This window comes from Pteropus alecto, unplaced genomic scaffold, assembly GCF_000325575.1.
Source record: "Pteropus alecto unplaced genomic scaffold, ASM32557v1 scaffold98, whole genome shotgun sequence".
Classification (NCBI taxonomy): domain Eukaryota; kingdom Metazoa; phylum Chordata; class Mammalia; order Chiroptera; family Pteropodidae; genus Pteropus; species Pteropus alecto.
The window spans coordinates 18,939,472-18,951,207 of NW_006443570.1; positions in this window are offsets into that span (position 1 = coordinate 18,939,472).

The following is an 11,736-nucleotide window of genomic DNA, read 5'->3' on the forward strand; positions in this document are numbered from 1 at the left end:
GCTTCTCTTCGGCCAAGTCACTTTTTTTTCTAAGCATGCACCTTGACACAAATTCCTGGGATTCTCTGTGTAAAGGGTTGTGAAGGAAGTCTAAGTTAAGAAAAGATAAATACTTGACTTCTCAGAGCCTTTATATGCTAAGGAACATTGTGAGTCTTCAAGAGGGAGATAGAGCTAGCATCACTTCTCAAATTTTTTTGAACACAAAATCTTTTCTCAATCATAATAGCAAAAAGATGGAAATAGCTCAACTGTCCATCAGCTGATAAATACATAACCAAAATGTGGTATATTCAAACAATGGAGTATTATTTGGCCACAAAAAGGAATGAAATGCTGACACATGCAACAAGATGGCTGAACTTTGCAAACAAAGTTTGCAAAGCGGTAAGCTAAGTGAAAGAAGCCAGACACAAAGTACCACATATTATATGATTTCATTTATACGACATGGCCAGAATAGGCAAACCTATAGGGACAGAAAGTAGAATAGTGGTTGCCTAAGGCTGGGGAGATGGGGAATCAGAGGGTGACAGCTGAAGAAAACAGTTTCTTTTAGAAATGATGAAAGTGTTCTAAAATCAATTGCGGTGAAGATTGCACAACTCTGTGAATATATAAAGTCCATTGAATTGTATACTTTAAATGTGTGGATTGTATGGTATGTGGATTATATCTCAATAAAGCTGTTATAGAACATACACAATCAAAAAGCCTTTCCTCAAGGAGGTTTCGAAGGACCTTACTCAGAAAAGAAAGACCAACTGGGTCCCCCTGGTGGCCTGGAGGACAAGGTTCACCTATGGCTCTTGAACTTTTCCCAGAGGAAATCGGTATGGTTTTCTTTGATAAAAGAACTAGAGGCAGAATAAGTAAGTGGCCTGCACAGTCACCTTTCCTCCTGAGGGGGCTGGAACAGAACCAGGGCTGGGTAAGTGTGTAGCACGTTTTTCTCCCCGTTTGACCTGGGCGGAGGACAGGGCCTTCGGTGCTCCTCTGCCAGCCTCATCTGGGAGCCAGTAGGCAGTGCCAGGCCATCCCATAGGCACCCTCTGTCCTGGTGGAGGAGCCAACCCAAAATAGTGCAGGCGGGACACCAGTTGGGAAAGCAGATGGGAAAGTCTGAGGCTTGGAAAAGAGCAGATGTGGGTTTTGTTCCCAGTTTTGCTGCCTTTCTCTGTGACCTTGGGTGCAGTGTTCAGTCTGGGTCTTGGCTTTCCCACGTTGGAAAATGAGAAAATAATTTCTGTTCTTCTCCCCCAACAAGGCTTCTGGAGGAATCCAAGCCGAAGACTGTCAAGGTTAGAAGGGACTTCGGTGTTTGAATCTGCTCACTAGTCTCCCCACCAAGAGGAACTGCTTGAAGCCTTCTAGTGCCAGGGAGCTCAGTACCTTACATTTTATTGCTCAGGAGCTGCAGGTGTGGCTGTGAGAATCCCTTTCTTATATTGGATTGACTTCTTCATGATCTCCCATTAGCCTTGGTTCTCTCCTGAGGGCATCATGGGACATGACTAATGCCTCTGCTATGATGCCCAGCAAAGCCCACCTCATTGGGTCCTCTGACCTCCCAGGTGCCAGGAAGCCACACCCCACTCACAGTAAGTTTGCACATGCGTGCCCTGTACAGGACCAATATTCTGAGCCATTTCAACCTCCGGCCTCCTGGTCTGTCCCTTCCCTCCCCGGCCAGGCCATCTGTCACCTCTCAGACCTGCAGCTGTGTGATGCCATGAGCTGCTCACCTTCCCAGCTGCAACTTCTACTTTCTGCTCAGATGAACATTCTTTTCTACCTCTACAAGGAACCCTCAATGCCTACTTGACCCTAGGAGGCCCCTTCAACACCACTGAGCCTGTGGCTGACAGTCCTGTGGGATTGTCTCAGCCTCTGCGGAGGGAGTCTGCCAACCTGGAGAGCTCATCAACTCTCTGGAAATAGTGACCATGCCCATTTGTCTCAGTGTCCCCAAATTCATCTACCCCCTCCCAAACTGCCTACCTCTCCAGGACTGCAGCACCTTGAGCTGACTGCAGGCTTTCAACACAGCCTAATCAGAGCCAGACAGTGCAGCGGAACGTGACCTGGTTCTCCTTCTAGGTAGAGGTCACCCTCTATTAATGCTGAGATGTGTAAGGTCACAGGGAGGAAAAACTTTTGGCATTTAGGAATACCATCCTCCCTAGCTGGGTTGATGTGCCCACATGGCACCATTGTCTCCCTTGTTCCATGCCCTGATAGTTGTGAAGTCCCATCAAATGAAGTCTTCAAGATGGCTCCCTCCCTCACTGTGTGACCTCATCGGGTCCTTCCTCTTGCTCCACAGCACCCCAGACCTTCTTTTCCTTCTCTGTGCAAAGAAAAGTTAGGTTTTGCCATAGTTTGTTGAGTCTGTCTCTTTAGGGTAGCCTGGTGGCCAGACCATACTCACCCCTACATAGGACATCCTTGCTGGGATGAGGTCTGAGCCCACCATAGTCTCTTGTCTGGCTGTTTAAAGGAGCCACATCCTGTACATGATTGCTGTCTTAGTGAGTCACTGCATCACGGCATATTTATTAGGATGGCGTGGAGCTCATTTTGCCAACTTTGGAACCACGGGAGCCAGCTAAGTTTAGAACAAGCCTTGAGCGTGAGGACGCCGTGTTCCTCCTCCTTCTGGCAAAACACGAGACTTGAGCTATTCTTTTCATCTTCATTCTCCCAGACAAGTCCTAGGATTAATTTACCACTGGATCTGCCTTCTCCCAACACAAACTCCTCTGCAATTAAGGGGAAAACACCCCCAATCATCTAAAGATTGGAAAACTTCACATCGTTGGAATGTTTTAAGGAATACTAACAAAGTATGTGAAAAATAGGATGCTTAAAGCAGATGTCCTAACCCAGTTTCTGTGGCTTCAAGAGATGTAGGAACCCCTTAAATTCTTGTGTGAATGTGCTTTTCCTTGGGGAAAAGGTCCACAGCTTTTCTCAGTTTGCCAAAAGGGTGTGTGACTCCTGCTAAAAATTACAAATCTCAGATTTAGGTAAAGATGACCACCTTGCACCTGCACTGCAGAGTCCTTCTCAGCTTTGGGGCTTCCACTGTTAGATATTAGATGCCCTCTCGGGATCGGCACTGGCAATGAAACGGCCAGAACCTGGGTCAGGCTGGGCACGCTGAGACAGCACTTCTGGGAGGAGAATCTCAGGTCCAGTGGAAGTGGAAAGAGACCTCTGGAGCATTCGCTCTGGAAGGTAGTAAAGTCATCAGAGGAACTTGGGGAGTAGGTCAGATGGGTTAGGGCAAGGATAGTAAGAGGAAGTCAGAGGCCAGCTGGATTATGCTACCAGCTAAATCAGACACTGAGATAGGTACAATATCAGTGCTTAAAGGGCCAAGCAGAGCTGGTCTGTTCACTCACCTTCATTTATTCCACTCATAGTGATTTGCCATTTTCCATCCTGGAGAACTTGCACTTTAGACTTTATGGCCCATGTTTGGTTTCCTGTTGGCTGCTTTCAATCAACTGAGCTCCTCTCTGCCTCTCATCCCGCGGCCCTAAATTCATATGTCCTACAAACATGGCATATACAGCCTTGACATGAAAATTCATGTGAATGTAGTTGAAATCATACATAATTGGGAAGGTAAGTCTGCTGTCAAAAGAAAACGAGTGATGTGTTCAGGTGTCAAATAGCTGTGACCTTTAGTGACGTCACTAACATTGCCTCCCTCCTCCCCTGACAAAGTTAATAGAGAGTTGTACATATCCTGTCATAAGTCTCAATGGTGTGAAATTGGGGGAGGTGGACAGTCTGCCTGGCTGGTATCCATTACTGGTCAGCAAATAAGTTCCTGTGCTATTATCTCTGCCGTCCATCGTGTTGTCTGGCCGTTTAACTGATGGCTGCTGCCTACATCAATTTGAGATCAAAAGACCTAGACACAACATTAAGATCTCCTGCTTGTAGGGTGTTCTCAGGAAAGTCACTAGACAGGTCAGAACTTTATTCTCCTAACTTAAAAAATGGTGGTGATGATAAACCCATGCATACACACACTAGAGAAGAGTTTGGGAGATAAAATAATTCACATTTATTGACTATCTACTATGTGTCAGGCCTTTGTTTATAATCATTATCCTTTTTAAACTTTACAGTCTCCAAAAACCTCCCAGGGTTGCTGTGAGAGGCCGCTAAGACCAACTGCTTAACCAAAGTCTAGTGAACACTTTATTCTAGGTACTAGGGACACAGAAGTGAACAAAACAAATTCCCTGCCTCGTGGAGCTGACGTTCTAGTAGAGGAGACAGATAATAAGCAAATACATGTTTATAGTGTCAGGTGGTGATGAGGGTCATGAAGAAGAATAAAGCGAGGGCAATGAGAGAGAAAGGAGGACCTGCATGCAATTCTCTGATCGGGTGACATTTGAGCAGAGAACTGAGGAAGAAGAGAGCTACAGATGGAGAGACCAGCAAGTGCAAAAGCCCTGAGATGGGGACATGACTGGCTTGTTTGAAGAACAGCAAGTGGTCAGCAGGGCTGGAGCAGAGGGACGCAGGGGAGGGACAATAGGGGAGAAGTTGCTGAGGAAGTAGATGCTCCCATAAGGACTTTGGATGCCAGGATCATGGATGAGACATGTACTGCAAATAGTTAAGCACTATGCATAGTAGATGCATCTCTCCCTTCATCTGTCTTTCAGAACTTGGGAGTCTTTAAAATTTTTTTAAGTTATATTCTTTTTATATAGAGGTATACTTTACATACAGTAAAACATTACAGATTTGTAAAGTACCATCCAATGTGACCACCACACAAATCAAGATACAGAACATTTCCACAACCCCAGAAAGTTCCCTGGTACCCTTTGCTAGTTAATACTCCACTCCCTAGAAGCAACCATTGTTCTGATGTCTATCACGAGATATTAATTTTCTCCGTTCTTGAACTTCATATACATGAAGTGGACTCATAGTGGACTCTTGTGTAAGGCTTCTTTCCCTCAGCATGGAGTTTCATCTATGTTGTCACATATATCTGTAATTCATTCTTTTTCATTGTTGAGTTGTATTCCATCCACCTAACACTTGGAATAGTCAGTCTTTTTACTTTGCATCATTTTCAAGGATATGAAGTCATAACTTTATCATGATGCTTGGACAAATTGGATAGATTGAGATGGTCTCACCTGGAGAGGGAAATATGGAGACCTATGGTTAAGATACCCCGAGGTCCACTGATTGTGAAAATGGCCTCAGCACTGGTCAGCTATCTGGCCACAGACTAGCCTTTCTCAGTCTTTTTCCCATACTGGGACCATAGGTGGCTTTCAGCATTTTGGTACCCTAGATAACACTGGAACCAACATCTTTGAATATAAAGCTTCCATCACTCCATATTGGGATTATTTTCTTAAAACAAGTTACTAAGAAGTATAATTACTCAGCTATAGTTTATATGCTTTTAAAATAGGGAATTATTTTCCAAAAGTGAATAATAATAGTGTAACCTGAATGCTAGTTACTTTTTTTGGTCTGTCTTGAATCCTATCCTTAAGGAAAATGCTGTTTGTCAGTCTATCTGATCCTAGAGGCTGTCACTCCAGCTGCCCACCCAGGCTTCCTGTGTCAGGAGTATGCATGCCACTCAAACTGGCCAATCAGAGAACCTCAAGGCCTTGGACATGGCACTGGTATAAAGGAGATATGTGACCTAAGCAGGGCTAATCAGAATCCTTTTGTGGGAGTATTTATTAAAAAAAAATTTTTGGAAACAACTTTAGGTTTATAGAAAAGTTGCAAGTACAATACAAAGAACATTTTTCCTTCCCAAACTGTTTGAGAATAAGTTGATGACATGATGACCTATCACCTTCATATACACATACTTCAGTGTATTTCCTACAAATAAGGACATTCCGCTACATCAACTATCAAAATCAGAAAATTAATGTTGATTCATTATTACCATTGAATCCTCAGATCCCATTCAAGTTTCATCAACAATTCCAATAACATCTTTTAGAGCAAAAGGATTAGTTCAGAATCACACACGGTATTTACTTGTCATGACTCCTTAGTCTCTTTCAATTTGGAACAGTTTCTTGATCTTTTCTCAACTATCATGACCTTGTCCCCTGTGAAGATTACTAGCCAGTTGTTGGGTAGAATATTTCTCAGTTTGGGTTTATCTAATGTTTCCATGTGATTAGATTCAGATTATGCATCTTTGGTAGGAATATTACAAAAGTACAACTGTTTTCTTTTTATGGCATCCTATCAAGTGATGCAACTTTGATCTGTCTCATTACTGGTCTCACCTGGTGGGGAAAATGTCAAGGCTTCCATTCATTTGCCACTTAATTAAGGTGATGTTGGCCAGGGTTCTCCACTATGAAGTTACTCTTTTACACTTTATAATTAATACGTATTTTGAGGGAATTTACTTTGAGGCAACATAAATATCCCATTTCTCATCAAGCATTTAATTAATTAATTTACTTAATTTATTGATGTCACTATGGATTCATTGCTTCTTATTTTATGTAGTGTGTTATTATCTTTACTCTCATTACTTATTTTCATGTTCAAATTGTCCCAGGTTTGACTAGTGGGAGCTCTTACTCGTCAGCTCTGTGTCTTTTTGACATGTCACCATCATTCTTTAAATACTTCCTTGCTTTCTGGTTTAATGGGATGTTTTAGGTTCACCTTGTACTTTCCCAGAATCGGCCTTGGAATCAGCCATTTTCTCTATGGAGTTCTAGTTCCATTTAGGGTAAAGTGCATTTAGAAACCAAGATCTATGCCTCAGGTGTGCTCACTAGGATTGGGGGACACACTCTCTCTCTATCTCTATATCAAACATCATGAGTTTACATCTTTTTGGAAGTTTTATCATGGACTCTAGAATGGAGGGTCTCTCTTGAACTACAACTTCTAAGTCCATGTAAACCTGGAGCTACTGGAAGCCATCTCACTACTGAGCAAAGTCCCGTTGGGGAATAAAGTCAGACAGAAGTGAATGGATTTGAGAGGCAGAGAGACATAGGGTCCCATGACAGGCTTGAATTCCTTGAATTTCTTGGTTTCATGAGCCAATATGTTTCTTATTTGTCTAAAGCTAATATGAATCAGGTCCCTTATAAATGATCAATATACTAAATACTAAAATATAAGTAACTAATTTGTGTTTTTATCTTACGGGAACTAGGGTCCAGCTTTTAAGATTTATTCCCCTCCATTATTGGGTAGAGAAGAGAGTTATCTTTCTGGTCTTCTGTCCATCAGTGTTTGAGGCTGTGACTACACGACTACCTGGCTCCCTAGAGTCTCTTTCTGCTCATACAGATCTCTCTTACTTTGCTGCTCGTCTGCCCTGAAATGTGACTTCACTGTCTCACAGGCCTCAAGCAGTGTGGGGAAAGCCATCTGCTCCTCTGTGGGTCTGTCCCAAGCATGGACACTGGTTGCCCTTTAAGGTCCCATGGCAAAGACTAGGTTGTACCAGTCAACCCAGTGTTCCTGAAGGTTTGGTGATAGTAGGAGGTAACTGCAAGGTTGGAAAAACATACTTAAACCTGGAAGCTAACAATGGCTGCTCCTGGGGAAACCTGGCCAAAGTCTCCCTCACCCCACCCCTGTTAACCTCGGTAACTCTCTTGCATATCTGCCCTTTTTATTCTTCCCCAGAGCGAGAAGTAGAACCTCTGACCTCTCTGCTTTGGATCCATATTCTCTGCCTGCAGATTTGCCTTTTTCTAAGATGACTGGTTGATGGGCTGGCTGGTTGCTTCAAGAAACAAAACTCTACTCTTCCCAAGACAAGCTGGGAAAATCCAAGTGTCTGCAAATATACATAAACCAAGCCTGCAGGTTTCCTTCTTCCTGCCCAGTCCTGATGGTTTCCATTGCCGACAGGAAATGAAGATAGGCCTCCGCATCCTGCCTAAGAATATGGGCCTGATCTCCCAGGAACTCTCCTGGGCAGAAAACACATCCCTGAGTGCGCGCGTGCGTGCACACACACACACACACACACACACACACTTACATGCTCACACTCACACACGCATATACACTCGTCTCCCAAAAATAAGCAATTTTCCAAGTAGCGCAGTCCATATCTCTATATACCAAGCAGGGTGAGTGTGGGGATCTTTTTCCTAAAGATAACACCATTGAGCACAGTTCTCATCTGTGCGCCTGCAACGCAGCCCTTTCTGGCCCTGCTGGGTCACTCCAGAATAAGATCCGGTCTAACCCCTGGTCAGCCAAGGCCCATAGAAGCATTCTTCCAAAATAAGAGGGGCCTGTGCCCCAAAGGCTAATTTAAAGCTTTTCCTCCCTCAACACAGAGAACAAGGGAGCCTTGAAGTTATTAGTTTTTTTCCTGAAGAAAAAGTTTCTGAAGTCTCAGATAAGTGTTTTAAACAAATCTTAAGGGATAAAATACCTGGGCTTTGGGCCTCTTTTCCTCTCTTTCGCCTCTAGGGAATCTCTGCAAATAGAATGTCGTCCCCAAGCCCAGCCCCACTTGGTGGAGAAGGCAGAGACTGCCTTCCTCTCCAGGGCAAATCCCAGAGTGTAAGGTTTTAGCTCCTCTGCTTGTTGTTGTCCTGTTACACCCACTTCTGTGCTGATTCTCAGATGCCAGTGGAGGCTCAGAACAAAGTAACCTAGAGTCACACAGGGACAGGCTGAGCTGGATCCAACCCGGGCCTGGCTTACACCGTAGCCTAGAGCTCTTATGTTGAACCAGCAGCCCTTCACACAACCGCTCTCCATGCAATCTCCCAGTCTTCTCATCCACTCAGCCGCGACTCCCTGACTCTTGCCCTGAAGAAAGCTTCCCCCTTTTTACTCTAAGTCTCCCTTGCTGCCCCTCTTGCCTTATTTCCCTTGCCCCAAGCAGAAACACGTTCTCCTCTGGCAGTCTCAGGCACCCCTGACCACAGCCATCTGTTGGCTTCTCTCTCCTTACCCAAGCGAGAACTCCATCCTTAAGGCTGAGAGTTTCAGCTGAAACCTTCATTCCAAGCCTTCCCCTGCTATCACTTCCTGTTTCCGCCCTGGCTTCTCTCTGCCTCCTCCTGAGTCCTCCTTGGCCCTGATCTTGCTGCTGTGCCCCCGACCCGCTTGGTGTGACTTTCTCTTCAGTGTTAGCAATTACACATCCTTCATCGTCTAATGTTTTCAGTCTGATTTACGTAAGTCATGTGATTCAACCTGTTCTTTCCATTTGCTCTGTTCTAGGTTCCCAGAGGCCCCCCGCCACGGGCACATTCTGTAGAAATGATGGTTTCTGTTAGTCGAGGACAATGGCAAGAATGTAGGTTCTCAGGCCTGAAAGATGTGCCTCGAAATCTGCCTTAGCCGCTTACCAACTCTGTGGCTTCGAGGGAGTTTCTGACCCTCTCTGAGAACGTTTCCTTGTCTCTCACTCTCTTCTCACTGGACTCTTGTGATGATTCATTGGGATAAGTGCTTCATTCATCCCCCAAATATTTCCTTCCTGAGTGACGGATGTGCATTGAGCATCAAGCATTGCATCCCTACCTTCAGTTTAGTGGCTTACAGTGAAGCAGGTAAGGCACCTAGTATGTGTGCCTGACACATACTAGGTGTTTGGTAAATGCGTGACCCCCTCCTCCCTGTCCAGAATAGGAAAGATTTCTTTATATTTATTTCACTGGAAAATCTCCCATTTCTCTGCAGTTTCCCAGGAACAAGCAGTCTCTGGTGTGGTTTTGCAAATTAGCACATCCCTCGGCAGATGGCAGGCCTGATCAGAGAAGTACACCATGGGTACAAAGTCACATGGCAGGGTGGTGAGTGGGTGACAAGGATGGCACCAAATCAAGTTGGAGGACTCTGTTTTCCCTCACCTCCCCATCCCCTTCTGTCTTGCTTAGATAGCTCCAGGCCTCGCTAAGCTCCCAGTCCACCTCTTCTCTTCTTCATCCTGGTGCTTACCTTTCTCCTGCTAACACCTGCTCAAGTACAAAAGAGAATTTATTAACTTGTGTATCTGGGATGTCCAGGGGCAGTTCAGGTATGTCTGAATCCAAAGTCAATCAGGCCCTGAGGGCAATCTCTGTCTTATATTTTTTCTGCTTCCCTCTCTCTGTAGGTTTGGGTCCACAGCTGACCTTCTTCCTATGACAAGGAAGATGTCCCATGGCTGCCCCAGTTCTGTTTCCTACTCACTTAGCACCCCTGTAGGAAAGACCATCTTTCCAATAGAATTAGCACAAAAATCCAGGGAAGGCCTCTGATTGGCCCTGCCGGATCGCATGCCTTTTCCGGAACCCGTAGCTGTGGAGATAGGAATGGGTGTTCTCACAGGGAACATGTGTCTACAGGATCAGCTCACCAGAACCTCACAAAATCAATTTCCTACTGGAAAGAGGGGTGTGTTGCCAGGAAGGGGGAGGGCTACGAGAAAAACAAAAATAGCTGACATTGCCTGTCGAAGCCCTGACTTCTAAAGCCTCGGTACTGTACCCACAGTTGCTAGCGGTGCTTCTTGTTCAGAACATGGTTGTTGGGATCAGGTGGATCCGGGAACAAATTGCTGTTCTGTACCCAGAATTGTGGTGTACAGAACTGGGACACTAATCAAATTCCCCAACCTGTCAGAAGCTCAGTGTCCTCATCTGTAAAATGGAGATAACAGTTCCTACCTTACAGATTTCGAGGATTAAACAAGCCAACCACCAACTCAGTGCTTTGCATGGAGGTGATAATGAATCTACCTCTGATCTCCCTGGGTTTGGTTCCTGACTTCCAGCTCGGCTTCTGGGTCCCAACTCCTGGACCCAGACCAGGTCTGTCTGTACTTGGGGGCCCACTTGTTCTCCTGCCTGGACTGAATTCACAGAGGAGCTCACTCGTTGCAGTGGCAGAAGGTCTTCCCAGGAGATGGTACATGTAGTTTTGTGTTTGTTTGTTGTTTCCATCCTGATAATAAACATACAGATTTTACACTGTCACAGAACAAATAGAACCTTGACATATGGGCCTCTATTTATGTGCCTGATTTAATTAACTATGTTTCATGTCCCCTCGTTTTTCTATGGCTAAGAATGCGATGTTTCTCAGGGACTTCCCCTCCCTCCCTCCTTCCTCCTTTCCCCTCTTCCTTCTTTCCTTCCTTCTTCCCTCCCGCCCTCTCTCCTTCCCTTCCTCTCCCTTTCTTCCTTTCTTTCCTTCTTTCTAACAAATACTCCCTTAGCTCACTCTGTGCCATGCTCTGGGCTAGATGCTGAGGACTAACGGTGAATGAGATGGATACAGCCCTACCTCCGAAGAGCTTATAGTCTAGCAGGGGATACAGATGTTAAATGGCACAGTCATTTACATACAAGTGGAGCAGGTGCTAGGAAGGAGTCACTCACAGGGTTATGAGAAAGGAGTTTGGCCTTGTCCGGAGTATCCAGAAGGGCTTTCTGGAGGAGGTGACATCTGAACTAGGCTTATTAGAATAGGTAGGGTCATCCAGTAATGGAACTGGCTGTGGAATTAAATAAAGTGAGAGTTTCTGCAGTAGAAACAATGTAATGGAGAGGCCAGAAGGAAAGGGGCATGCATCATGCCTTCTAGGACAAGACAAAGGTCCAGAGTATCTTGTGGAAACAGAGAACTTGGGAGAGCAGCTCAAGACCAGGGAGTGGACAGGGGCCAGATCACTCAGGGCCTAAGGGCCACACTAAAGCTTTTGGTCCTAAGTCTAGAGCAATAGGA